Source organism: Stegostoma tigrinum, chromosome 18, assembly GCF_030684315.1.
Source record: "Stegostoma tigrinum isolate sSteTig4 chromosome 18, sSteTig4.hap1, whole genome shotgun sequence".
NCBI classification, from domain to species: Eukaryota; Metazoa; Chordata; class Chondrichthyes; order Orectolobiformes; family Stegostomatidae; genus Stegostoma; species Stegostoma tigrinum.
In genome coordinates, this window is record NC_081371.1 from 26,919,926 (window position 1) to 26,934,234 (window position 14,309).

At 43.9% G+C, this 14,309-nt stretch overlaps 1 protein-coding gene across 6 annotated transcripts in view; it reads right to left on the reverse strand.

Moving 5' to 3' along the window:
• chrm2a (cholinergic receptor, muscarinic 2a) overlaps window positions 1–11,834 on the reverse strand; it is a 68,728-nt gene extending 56,894 nt beyond the window's left edge. For 3 of the 6 annotated variants that reach the window (XM_048549582.2, XM_048549583.2, XM_048549578.2), the window contains exons 1-2: window positions 11,581–11,834; window positions 10,815–10,962 (exon numbers count right to left, since the gene is read on the reverse strand). The gene's annotated coding sequence lies outside the window, so the exon portion shown is untranslated. Of the gene's footprint in view, window positions 1–5,131; window positions 5,690–10,814; window positions 10,963–11,580 lie in introns of those variants that run through there. The other 3 variants (XM_048549584.2, XM_048549580.2, XM_048549579.2) reach the window with 1 other exon arrangement.
• Window positions 11,835–14,309: the final 2,475 nt, after the last annotated feature.

Here is a 14,309-nt window from a genome sequence, read left to right on the forward strand (position 1 = left end):
GATCGTCTCTAGTAATTTCTCTCTGAATTCAAGGTCCTTCTTATGGAGTTGTAGCAAATTCAGCTGGTTCCAAATGGATAGTTGGCACATTACAGTATGGCAACATAGGAATTGAGGATTAGAACCACACCATACTTAGCTGCTTGCAGCTTCTTCTTCAAAGAGTCTCCACATCAATTGTTAATGAATGAAGGGGTTTTTTTTATCCTGGAATTCAGATGATGGAAAATTCATCGTCGTTTATCTTTGATGTGATTCTTGGTTGCATGCTAGCGAGTGTCATAGAAAAGGACATTGGACAAAACGCGTTCTGTTTGAAGCGCTCAGGAGAGTTCCATTTATCGTTTGTACCTCTTCCCCGTGGAAAAGCTAATGAATGACGCGGCTTTCAATCTAAATAAAACTGAAAAGCTATACTACACCGCGCCCAGTGGTATCAGCACTTTATTTTTGTCTTATCGGTCCCTACGCCGCTCCACTTTTCACATGACCCTCACTTCTACATATCTTCCATACATGAATCCTGTATGTCCTCCCTCCTGCTTTGTCCACACACTCAATCCTCTTAACGGGCTCTTTTCATTTCGCTCCTTGTTTACCCTTTCTCTACATAATCCATTTCCACAAACCGCTCAGGACTAGTACTGTTGGCATGAGCTCCATTCTAAATCTCCTTCACAACCCCAACATTTCAATAGCCCAGTCCCTCCCCACCCATCCACCGAAACAAAACCCCGTGGCATCTGGAAGTCAGAAAGAAAAGCAGAAAATGTGGAGAATGCGCAGCAAGTGAAGGAGCATCTGTGGAGAGAGAACCAAAGTTAATAATTCAGATAAACTTTCATCTTTCATTAGAACTGGGAGGGGGGGATTTAAAGATTGGCCAGGTTTTCGATAATTGCAAAGGCTTTGGGCAAAAGGTCAGCAAAGGATAAATGGAGGAAAGAACATGGGGAAGGTGAGAAAGGAAGAGAGATTGGGTTGTAGTCCACGGTTACATTCAATCTGCCCCACCACCGCCCCTTCCCCCCGTATCCTATCAACCACATTCTTTAAAACTCTTCCCCTGCTCCTAACACCCCGCCTCGCCACACACTGCGCTAAGTCACACCCCATACTTCAAAAATTGGTCAATTGTGCACTAGGTTTCACATTCTCCCTTACTGCTCTCTACCCTGCACTTACTCCTCATTACTCCTCGACTTTGAACATATCTTTTAGACTGTTCTTCACCCTCTGGCAGAGTCGATCCGTTACACATCCCACCTCATCATGCATAGTCTGCTTGCTCCTTTCCCACAACTCCAAACCCTTTTCTTCCAATCTTAATTGATCTATAAGCAGCCTTCCTGGTTTTCACGGCAGCTGATGTGAACTGGACAGTTTTTCGATCGGTTAGCTGGTTTGGCTGGACGGTTGGTTTCTAGTGTAGAGTGATAGGGGCAGCCTGGGTTCAAATTCCGTACCAGTTGAGGTTACCTTGAAGAACTGTCCTTCTGAATCTTGCCTGAGGCTTGTTGATCCTCTGGTTAAACCGCGCCAGTCATAGTCGCCGTTCTCGAATCAGAGAGAGCATGAGGATTATGGCGTATTTTCCGTTACCCTTTCGCATGGTACCGTCTGGATACGAACATTGGCTGCATCTGATCATTTCTGTGATGGGCAATAGGCAGAGAACGGGCGCCCTTCTGTCTCGAGGTCAAAATGAACATCCTGCAAATTCCTCTGAATTGCCGTGGGCACACAACATAGAAACATCGAAACCATGGGATCATTCAGATGTTCAGACACAAAAACGCCGGATCCTTTTTCTCCTACCTATAATACGAGCCAGCTGTCATTCACACGGTCAGTAACAAAAGGTGAGCCGCCTCAGTACAGGATGTCTGTGAGGAATAAATGATAGAGGGGGAGTGGGGAAGGATGTAGATACATATATATATAAAGCGAAGAAATTAAGGAATGGTCTGAAAATAAACGCTCGGATACGAGCTTGAGAATATAGGTCTCTCGTGGACCAAACGGCGAGCTGCAAAATGAGCAGGAAGGCTATTATTTCGTTAGAATAGATGTTTCCAACAATGAAGGAGATTTGTCACAGGCACTGATGGGGAGGCGGGTAACAGTCCATAGAAAATCAGTAAACCAAGCACGTCAGCAGTCTGAGTGTGCCTTCATGGACTTTGAACGCCAGCAAACTCCATTAAACAAAACAGTTTGTTGTCGTTCGGGTGTCTCTGTTTGTGGCGTCAACTCTTCCGGCGTGAATCGGGGCCAATGCTGCCCAGCCCCGGGAAAAGTTTACAAATACAAGCTCCTTAACATCAGGAATCACCATTTCCAGTCCGCATGTGGGATTGGACCACAACTGTCCGGACCAAGCTTCCACCGTGCGATTCATGGCAGCTATTCAACACGTCGAAACAGAAATATCCACATATCATGGGGATGGGAGGTTGGGGAACAAAAACAATACCAGTTTCAGCTCAAGTTATCGACAACGCCGCCGACCCAGCAGCTTTCCATTTTATAAAAATGTCTTCAAAGAGGAGTCATACCAACTAGAAAAGTTAACGCCGTTTATCTCTCCACATAAGCCACTAAACCCGCATTCTCTCCGAACTAAACATAGTTTCATCCTCTATCAGCTACCTCTATCCAAAAGATAGTCTCTCCAATACTTTCTGTTTTTAAGATATTTTAAGTATCCTTTTCCTGACAATATTTATAAGCTTAAGCATGCTTAAGAAAGATCAGAGATAATGGGAACTGCAGATACTGGAGAATCCAAGATAACAAGGTGTGAAGCTGGATGAACACAGCAGGCCAAGCAGCATCTCAGGAGCATAAAAGCTGACGTTTCGGGCCTAGACTGCTTTTATGCTCCTGAGATGCTGCTTGGCCTGCTGTGTTCATCCAGCTTCACACTTTGTTATCTTAAGAAAGATCAGCTATGTATGCACAATGCCATACAATATAGAGAGACCGGTTTGCAGAGTGATTTCAAGTGACTCCTAAACACTTTATTCCAAACAGTTGTGTCACTCGCCACATGGAAGACTTGTCTCTCTCATTCCTGCCAGATCTATGGACCCGTCAGTTGTAACAAAGCAGCAATGCGACAGATCGTGTAGTTCCAACATCTTGAGAGGAAGTCCCACATCGCTGACCGCCTCCGAGTCGGCGGAGGGGGCCTGGACTGCCCTTGTTGCCTGTGACGGAGAGAGGAGTGGACGCTTGTTTCTCCCTGGGGAGTTACTTCCGATTCTATCAAGAAAGGAAACCTACCCTGGGGGCAAATCGACGTGATTTTGCAATATCAGTCATCACAGAAGTGGTTTCCCAGTGCTGTGCCTTTGGGGCGGGAATGGGTTGCGTTGTGGGGTGGGGGGTGTATTTCAACATTATCGATGCGCCGCCGCCATGTAGAATGCAATCGAATGGAAGCACAAGAGACAGGAAGCCCCTCTAACTGTGCACAATATCCCAGCTCTCTGCCGCCTCACGGGGAGGAATGCAACATGCCCGAAACCTTTGAATGCTTCCTATTTCTCCCCGGAGGAATTCCCCATCCTGTCCGGATTACAGTCTGGTGGGGGGGGGGGGGGTGGCATTGGCAGCGCGAGAGAAACATACTGCACACATTTCTATGTCAAAACAGAGCTGTGATTGCAGACCATTTCCGGGAAATCAGAAATCGAGGTAGCTGATACAGGATGAAAAATTACAGCGGTCATATTGCTCCAACACTTAAACTTTCGCCCTATCCGTCCACAGTGGGCTATTTGTTTAAGGGCACTTTGCTATTCAGTATTTTGTAGTTCTGTATCTGAGTTTGCTCGCTGAGCTACTTTGTAGTGTGGTCATTAGTTTATACTTGGACTCACTGAAACAACCATTTTGTGGTCTTAGACGATGGCCAAGCACTCTTAATTTCAATGTTTACACGTCTCTGTGTAAAAACACAGTCACATCAGAGGAATATCAGTGCCATCACAGAGCAACCGATTATTTTTATATGAGGGAGCCGTTCTGCTGTTCAACAGCAGCAGATGTTTTATTACAAGTCAATTAGACGCTTTAGCTTCGGCACGCAACAAAGAAAGGTACAATCGACGAGTCTCATGCAGAACTAATAGGACGAAAAGAGATGTTCGGAATTTATTTGGACTCAACATAAGTCGCTAGGATATCAGACAGCTAGTGTTTGAAAGCTTACCGCTTGGTCTGGTGTTTTTTTTCGCTCTAGATTAGGCTTGTTCTGGTCTCAATCCGTACAAATGGACGAGCATTTTAATCAAGAGTTGGAGACTGGGCAAGAGAGATGCCGTAAAGTAACAAACGCGCCGTGCACATCTCGCTTCTGCCCACTGAGTTAATCTTTGCTTATGCACGAAGCTAAGTCATTTCGAAATATTGTAATGTTCAAATGCAAACCCTCAGTACAGTTTTTGTTATATCATAGCTACTATCCGCGAGTCCTCTTTAACCACTGGTTCGGAAATATTCGCATCTCATAAACTGAGGTGGACACCAAGGCTGCACTATTGCCTAAAGTCATACCGGTTTGCGAATACACGTCAGCTTAGCCAGATGTGTAGAGCCGCCTTTCAAACTCTTTTACCATTAGTCCGGGGTCACCTCGAGCTTACCAAATGATCGATTTGTTTCAATAGGCGGTAACCCTGCAAAATACTGCCTATTACAGATTCTAAACAATAACCTAATTCAGGTGATTTAATTCAATCTTACACAACGGTTACTGTGCATTATCACCACTGTTATTATCGACACTGCTGCTACGACCAGACATTCCCATTAGCAAAAAAAATGTCATTTGGACCTAAATCTAAAAGCTTTATAAAGCACACTTGAATCTTGCCGGATAATGTAGAAAGGTTGAGGCTGCAGTGTTCTGTAATCTCGCTGTGTAGACAGGGAGACTGAGAGAACGTGCCAGACTCACAAAGAGTGAGTCATACATACAGAGAAAACGAGCCCGTGAGCTTTCTAACTCATCCTTCGGAAAGGTTAGAATTTTTTTTATTCTTGGGATCTAAAACCTACTAATGCGTTTCGTTAGGGGTCAGAAATTTGTCATTTGGATTTATTAAGGCGTGTTTTATTTTACCTGAAATCCAGCCACCCCGAGTAATCTTCAAACAGCAGGGTGCTCAAGCGGCCTTTGACTTGACATCTATGCGTTGGCCCAGAGTCAACTGAATGTGCAAGTGTTCTTACTTTTTATGCCTTCCAGCGGTCTCTGCGGTCGATGCATTTGACAGCTCGGAACCGGCCAAATAGCTGGATGTTGGCAGCGGCTGCGAGCTGGTTGTTACATAGCTCCATGCGCTCTGGGAGCAGTGACAGTCTGAACAGAAAGATGTCCGAACAAATTGGAGAGTTTCCGTGCAGTGGGCAGGCAAGAATGGAGCTTGGATATTGTCTGTTCTCCGCTGGCAGTTAATAAGGGAGCTGCTCCGACGAGATGGAGCACTGCAGCAAAACACCGATTCTTGCAAATCCCAGACCGCTAACATGACATAACTACTGGAAGCATTTTGGGCACGGCATTGTAAAGAGCACAGAGCTTCGTGATATCCATCATAGTTAGTAACCCAGGCACTGGCTTGAGGAACAGCTTTTGCTTTACGGAGCTGCACCGAATTAAGTATGTTGACAGCTGTTCGAAAAAGCATTCCAACCTCTTTATATGGCCAAGGATTTGTTGGTGTGACGTGCGTTCCAGACCGCCAATAAAATAAACAGTTGCATCTGATTTGGTGCAACATTGCAACAACTCCTGGACCGACGTCTTATCAGCAATTGTCACATTACTGCAGACCTCTGTCGAACTGCTTTTTGCAATTAGTTTTTCAAGCTTGCTATCAAGAAGATTCCTATATTACGACCAGAAGTAGTTAGGGATTACACGAGGTATTTGGCCAACCGAGTTTCTCCAGTGCCTTCACCCAGCATGAATCTGGCATTCCCAGCGCTGGACTCACTGTAACTGATTTTCCAATTATAGCTAGTTCCTCATCCCCAAATCCAACAGCCCACTCCATCTCTGACCGACTGTTGGGTGGAATTCTGATAACCTGTGAGTTCGAAATGTAAACCTATTCACCCCAATGTCGTTATTGCCCACTGACTAAGTTCAGGTCGTTATTAAAATCTTGATCATTGTGCTATCTTCAGATGAGACATTAGAAATCGCTGACAGCTCTTTACAGATGTCTACACCATTGCTCGAAAGAGAGCTATCCCTAAAGGCTGAAATCGATACACTACGGCACATTCGACCCACATCTCTGAGGAACAGTCATTGGACCCGAAACGTTACGTTTTTTTTTTCTTCACAGGTGCTACCAGGCCCGCTGAGCTTTTTCAGCAACTTCTGTTTTCGACCCACATCTCCACTGGGCACGCAGTTTGGAGATGAATTGAGAGGAAGCTAGAACTATCCTAGAGGCTGGACCTTCCCACATTTCAAACAGGTGGAAGCTCAGTACAAACTGCCTCGCCGCACCGTTTCTCCAGAAGAGATTCATAACCTTGATTATCATGAGAATGTTCGCTTTTGTTCAAACGATCGTTAATGTTGTTTGTTAAACAGGCAGCGTATAAAGTCCTGAACCACTGACTCTGCAAATCAAAAGCTCGGTCTTTTCTGCCAGTCATTGTCCCGCCGAGTTTCAGCTCAGTACCAGTCTCCCTGTCTGTCATTTTGAAGCTTTCTCCACATCCTCATACACTGTCTCCACAGGAAAGGGATTTTAACCAGGGTCGCTTCCCCAAACCTCCTCCAGTGCTCATATATTCGGGCAGAGGCTGTGTTATTCTGGAGGTTTTCGAATTCCTGACTTCAAACCCAGGAAAACAGGTTCACCAACCTTTCCGGCCTAAACAACCCACATTCCCTTCGCATTGTGAGACTTCCTTTACAAAATTAAAACAGAAACCAACACCCCGTTAGAAGCAGCCCAAGCCAAACCACTAAGGAAATGGTAAGAGCAAGGGGCTGTTGCGGCACAATGGAGTGTCACTGCCTCATGTTCATAATGTCAGGGATCAAGCGTCACGCACTTCAGGTGTGCCATAACAGGTTAACTAATGTGTCCACAAGAAGTTGAGAGTTCATTAAACACAACATAAGGGGACAATCATTGCGTTACTACTCTGAGCTAGGAGACTGGGGTTCAGGTCGCATCTGCCCCCGAGATGTTTAGCAAAAACAATGAACAGATTGGCCAGAAAACAAAACTGAAAAATATGTGTTGCACTGGGCAAGTCCAACTTAGATGACAAGCCAAGCAGAAAGGCAATGCAGACCGGTGTCAGATCCTAGAGCACGCAGCTGGCCAGCAATGGATCAACAAGACTTCGGACTGAGTGAAAATTGGGTGCCCTCAAGCTCTGAGCAGAGACGCCCTTTCCCTCCTCAGGATCCACAGCGGCCAATGCTCCGCCGATCATTTGGTTCAAGCCAGAGGTTTGAGTCTTTTCACTGGTTCTTTTTCATTCATCGCCCAGAAATTTCCCGAGATACCGCGAAAGCAACGAGGAAATTCAGGCAACAGAATTTGCGTTAAGTTAATGCTTCCTTGGGCGAATGTCTGATGTTAGTACGTCTTCAAAACCCCTCTAAAACCCCCAGGTCAGCGATTACTTCTTGAGCAAAAAACTGTTCTCAGGTAGAAACAAATCACTGCAGATGCTGGAATCTGTACTGAAAACAACAAATGCTGGAGATCACAGCGGGTCAGACAGCGTCCATGGGGAGACATAACAAAATGTGAAGCTGGATGAACACAGCAGGCCAAGCAGCATCTCAGGAGCACAAAAGCTGACGTTTCGGGCCTGACCCTTCATCAGACAGGGAGCAAGTTAACGTTTCAGCACTCTGAAGAAGAGTCTTCGAGACATGAAACGTTAACTTAATCTCTCTCCGTGGATTTGACCAGGAAGGTCTCATGAAGGACTGTCCTTCTCAACCTCTGCCCTCGCCTCATGTTAAACCATCACTAGTCATCTCTGTCTAACGAGAGAGCAGGCCTATAGTGATGGGATAGTGTAGGGGGAGGGGCTTAGATTAGTTCACAGCTTGGCGCAGCATTGAGGGCTGAAGGGCCTGTTCTGTGCTGTATTGTTCTCTCTGTTATAGTCTGGTAAGACTACGCGACTCGCTTATCTTTTGAGATCATAGTTATTGCTGAATATCAGTAACACACTCCTTAGTCCGGATGCAGTGAGAATATTAGTGCGATGGCCTTCTTAACTAGAGCCACGTGTAGGAAATAAATATTTATGTTGCTTGTTGACCAATCGTAGGGCTCTGTGGCACAATGTCAGTGTCTCTACCTCTGAATCACGACGCTCAGGTTCAAGAACCCAACTTATCTAAAGGTGATTGACGACACCTCGGATCAGGTTGATTTTGTTTTTTAAAAAAATGATTTGTTAATCAATTGAGGGGCACTTGTGGCACAATGTCAGTATCTCTACCTCTGAACCAGGCCCAGCTTCAAGTTCCACTTGCTCTGGTGGTACGTAATAACATTCCTGAACCGGTTGATATAGAAAATATAAAGCAGACCCAAGGACTTTCGTGGTGCAGTTATAGTGTCCCAGACTCTTGCCCGGAGGCCCGTGTTAAGTCCTACCTGTTCCAGAGCTGTGTAGCAACATCTCTGAACAGGTTGATTCAAAACGTTTTCTTTGTTAACCAATTGTAGGTGCGTATGCTTCTCTCTGGAGTCTTTTGAGACCATTGAGCTATGAATTATAATGGTTCGGTGCCGGTGGCAAGTTGCAGAACTAGCCAGGATCGCTGTATTTTGGTCAAACTTGTCAAGGATAGGAAACATTAGTTAATAGTGTTGTCTGGATTCCAATCCTGCTCGCTGCTTCGTATTAAACGCATTGTTCTATTCATTTGACATGTAATTCATATTGGGCCCTTTTGGGGCAAGAAAACGGATAGCACGCGATGGGCCACTGTTAGTTAACACTAAGGCAAGCTTCCATTGTTTAGAATTGTAAACAATGTATTAGTATATCACTCCAATCCTCATCGAGCCCAGATTATTGTATTCGGAGAAACTGGGACAGCTACAACACGTCAAACTACAAACATGTATTTGAAAACATTTGGCATTTCAGTTTCATTTGACAGAACAAAACCGTTCAATCGCAACAACATTCAGTTACAGGAGAGCACCATCTCTTAAAAATGCGTGGGTGTCAGGCATGGAACATTCTGCGATGGTAATGCGTTTTATTAGCATTTCTCAAATTATGTAAATGAAAGGACGTCGCTCATCAAAAGCGCAAATAACAATAATGAATAGAAATCATTGGACTACAGAGAAAGTATGCTGAGCGGTCCTAATTCTGCTGCTAATCGATGGTTGAAAATGGCTGTGAAATAATTGACGCGTTTCTTTGAAAGAGTCCTTGGGGAAAAGAAAATGCTTTGTGCATGTTAAAAGTGATGATTAAAAGGTACACATGCATCGATGAATCTTTTCACAGTGATCCAACACCAAATGAGTTCACAATAATTTTCCAGTTAAGTAGTTAATGGTAGAGTTATAACTTGTGGTTAAATGATGATTCCGAGTTCGCCCGCGGACGTAAGATCTTCGGGACATTAACAAATTGCGGGCGGAGGGGGGCGCAGGATCCACATCAGTGAGTGCTGATTACAATCACCAACACAGGGAGAATTCAAACCGATTGGTGCTCAACTCAGCGCTAACAAGAGTGCTGTTAAAACATCACTGAAAAAAAAATCAACGCTTCTTTTAAAGAAAACCACTGATCCAGTGAGTGCTGGCTGCATATCTATCCCAGTAGCTCTTTTTTCTTACAGCAATCATCGTGCTTGCCAACATCATTTAGAACATCAGCTACAAGTTCCTTCCTATGTCCCTACAAATCTTCCCTGCTGCAACAATCATTTGATAAGAAATTTTCAACCCCGAGACAAAATGTCTTTCGAATCTGTTAGGCGCCCCGTTCCCGCAGTGAAGACTCCACCATTGGCTCTCGTTTTATTTTGTTTAATCCAACTCTGAGGCGCACTAGAAATATTCTCGGATCCTTGACACCAGGTCACAGACCATAACTGCCCTTCACAATCCTCTCTTTTAAATCTGTCACATCATATCTATTCGAATGAATCTGAGTCATGTTAAGAAGCGCATTGAGTTGCTCTTGGAAAGATTGCAGTGAAAGCCTATTATCACTTTTTTTAAATGGGGATTGTGAGGGGATTTTTAATGTTACCCACTTTGTTTTTCTCTGGACAGGCGCAAGCTTTCAATGCTGGGATCTAACTGTCGCTGTGTTGGGAACAAGGAGAGTACGGACTGCCTGTGAGTAAAATCTCCGTCTTACACCCAGGTAAGTAAACTGCGGCCAACTTGCCCAGTCCTGAACAGATACTAAATAAAAACCAAAAGAACTGCGGATGCTGCAAATCAGGAACAAAAACTGCTGGAAAACTCAGCAGGTCTGCAACTTTGTTTTTGTGGCTGGATAGATACTCCTCCATACAGTGTCCTGGGAAAGGACACTGCTCATCTCTCTACACCGATGATTTCTATTAGTTTTATTCTAAATTCACTGTAAAATGCAAGTACAACAACAAATAAATCTTGTGCTGCCAAATTTAAACGACAATTAATCAACTAGACATAACCTTATAGTCAAGCTCCTGGAGAACCTAAGTGTATAAACGATTAGGACTAAAGAAACAGACAATACTGGTGTTAGTTAATTACTGTAAATGTATCAGAAAGTTTAACCTCTCTTCTGGGACTGAGAGAAATCTCCGACTTGAAAGAAACTAGCGATGAAGAACATCTGGGACCGTTTTGATGTCCAAATGTCCAATCTGCCGGAATTTCCCAGATCAGCCACACGTTTCTGCAGACAAACAGCCAAGCGCAAACTCTGGAAGCAAACAAATAGGTAAAATAATGTTATTAGTCCAATAAGTAAGCATGCTGGACACCGGGTTGCACTTTAGTATATAGTTCATTCTGTGCGCAAGTCCCGAATGACCCAGGGGCACCCATGTGGCCACATCGAACCTGTCGAATTTAACCATTCCGTTTGTCCTGTCGGAAAGTGTAAGCGTCAGTCCAGCTTGGCTTCTGTATTTTTAACTTGGTGTAGGCGGAGAGCATGCAGAAACTACCGCCTGGAAATTGGCACAATATTTGGGACTAAGTGCGAGTCGAAGATACCAGTGTGAGATTCAGGCTGGAACATGACGGAGATAAGCAGACCAACATTTCAGAGCATCACGTGGCCTTTGGTGGCCGGTGTAAACTTCTTCACAATGAGAAACGATTGAGTAGACATTTAAAATGAAAGAAAATGTATTCAGGCATCCTATTGCAATGAGCAAACCTATTGATTCTGTGAACTCCGTGAGCTGCCAGGAATCCTGCTAGGGGAGAACGATAACGGCAGTTCAATTCTGACAATACGCATACACCGTGATTTGAGGAGCGCATCCACGTACGGGCTATTTGTTTTTATGGTGATATTATTTAGATTACTTACTGCTGGAGGCAACCTGCACTGACTGTTCACAGCAAACGCATTCCCAAATTCTGCCCCAGAAGTGTCGAAGCTACAATCGACATTGTTTCCAGTTGACAGCTAGGTGGAAATCAAGACGGTATAACATTGGGGAGGATGGAAAAATTCGTTTTCTCGCCAATTTCTCCTTTTGCTTTCCTTGCGTCCATTTGGCTCAGCTTTGTTTGCTCGATGGTAACCCTCTAAGCTGCGTGTTGGACTGTGCTCCAGCAAAATATTTCCACACTGTTCTGACACCCCCCACTCCCAACCCCGTACCAACCAGAGTTCCGGCAACCGGACTACGCATTCGATGACATTTATGCTGCTGCTTGAGCCACACTCAGAAGGAAATCGCGACTATTTTACTCCACCTGACAATCTCTCATCCGAGCAGACTTGACAATAATAAATATTGCCTGGTAATTTTTGAAATAAAAACGGCGAACCGTTTTCCACTGAATGTGGCCAGCAACTTCTCATTATTGTCCCAGCTATCCAAACTGTGGCTGATTGTTCTGACATTATGTGCATTCAGCTCGGCTTTCCAACGGAGGAAAGAAAGATTGACAATTTAAAGAGCAGAATTTACATTTGTGCATTTAAATTGTACTCTATATAAGCACAATGAGGAGTAATCTTATTTTTGTGTATGTTATTGGGACAATTCATTAATTTGAGGATATATTGTTAAGACTGGAGTGTTGAACATGGACGAATCCCTCCTTGTTGACGGCAAGAAAGATATACGTTTTTTCAACAGGGCACTATACCTTTCTGTCAATAAACTGATGTTAGCCTATGTCTAAGTATCAGTAGAAATCAATTACAAGATACTCGAGTGAAAGAGCAAATTTATATTCTGTTAATTTCACGAAAAATAATAAATATTCAATGCTAAGTTGACATACATAGTGCAAACCTAAAAAAAAGCAAAAGGAGGGTTTGAGCTAAAGGGGGGCTGAATAGGCTGGGGCTATTTTCCCTGGAGGTTCAGAGGCTGAGGGGTTGCCATTAGAGGTTTATAAATTCATGAGGGACATGGATTGGGTGAATGGCCAAGGTCTTTTCCACAAGCTAGGGGAGACCAAATCTAGAGGGTATTGTTTTAAAGTGAGAGGGGTAAGACTTAAAAGGGACCTAAGGGGCAATAATTTCACAGAGGGTGGTGCATGTATGGAATGAGCTGCTAGAGGAATTGGTGCAGGCAAACATAATTACAACATTTAAAAGGCATCTGGATGGGTATATGCGTAGGAAGGGTTTGCAGGGATATGGGCCAAATGCCGGCAAATGGGACTAGATTAATTTAGGATTTCTGGTCAACATGGACGTGTTGGACTGAAGGGAGTGTTTTTATGCTTTGCTCGCTAAATGATCAGTCAAACGTTGTACAACGTTTAGCACAATTCCTTCTCAGATGTTGAAGCAGTCCATGACCAAATGCAGCAAGACGTGGATAATATTCAGGCTTAAGTTGATAAGTGGCAACTAACTTACACAACACACAAGTGTTAGATAATGATTACCTCCAACAAAAGATAATGTTAACATTACCATAACTGATATCCCCATCATTAATATTCTGGTGGCTTACCATTGTCCAGAAACTGAATGGAAAATAAACCAGCCATGTAAATACTATCACTATGCGGGAGCATAACTGTTAAATAAGGGTTAGTGGGTTGAAATGATAATCTCATTAGGCCAAGCAGCAGTGACCATTATTCTAGATAACCTGAACACTTGTTAACTAAGGGCTAATGGATTGAAATTGTGATAACATTAAACACATTTTGTTTGTTTAGTTCTCTGTAAATTTTGTTACATGTGCCACGTACCCAACAGCCAAACAGAACATTTTGCATCTATCCAGATATGTATAAGCACTGTAAGTCTATTATAACCTTTTGATCTTCTCAGTCCGACAGTTAGGATGTCAATACTTTGCTGTCAGACGGAAAATCAATCCTTGTACAAGTAAAAGATATTGTTAGGTTTACAAGAGTGTGTCCGAGTGGTCCTCAAAGAACCCAATCGTATAATCTTCAACATAAACTTGGTGACAAGAGTGAGATGCCAACATCTGGGAGTGACTGAAGTGGATTGATGAAATTGCAAGTGAACTAAAGAGGCCCCCAAGGTAAGTTTGAGGTAAAAAGGTGTAGAGCTAGATGAACACAGCAGGCCAAGCAGCATCAGAGGAGCAGGAAGGCTGATGTTTCAGGCCTAGACCCTTCTTCAGAAAAAGCTGAAGAAGGGTGTAAGCCCGAAACATCAGCCTTCTTGCTCCTCTGATGCTGCTTGGCCTACTGTGTTCATCCAGCTCTACACCTTGTTATCTCACTCCTCATCTTAGGTTGGTGGGAGCTGGCTTTCCTACTCAGGCGACTCCAATCCCAGACTGCACTCTGTGTGTACTTTTACACCTTCACATAGATGGTCCATATAGCCATCAATACTGTGATGCCAAAAAAGATAAAACACCACTATTCCAAATTAAATGTGGAGGGAAAACTCAGAAGGATTGAGAATGTATGAGATGCCAGGAGGACCCCAAAGGAATACCTATCACTATATGCCCAATTATTGACTGGTGTACACAGCGGAGAAATGGAAGGGAACCCGAGGTATGGTGGTCTTACCCTAGCCACTGTTGACACATAATTACAGACCAAGATATGCATAAGGAACCAACCAGAGATGAGTTT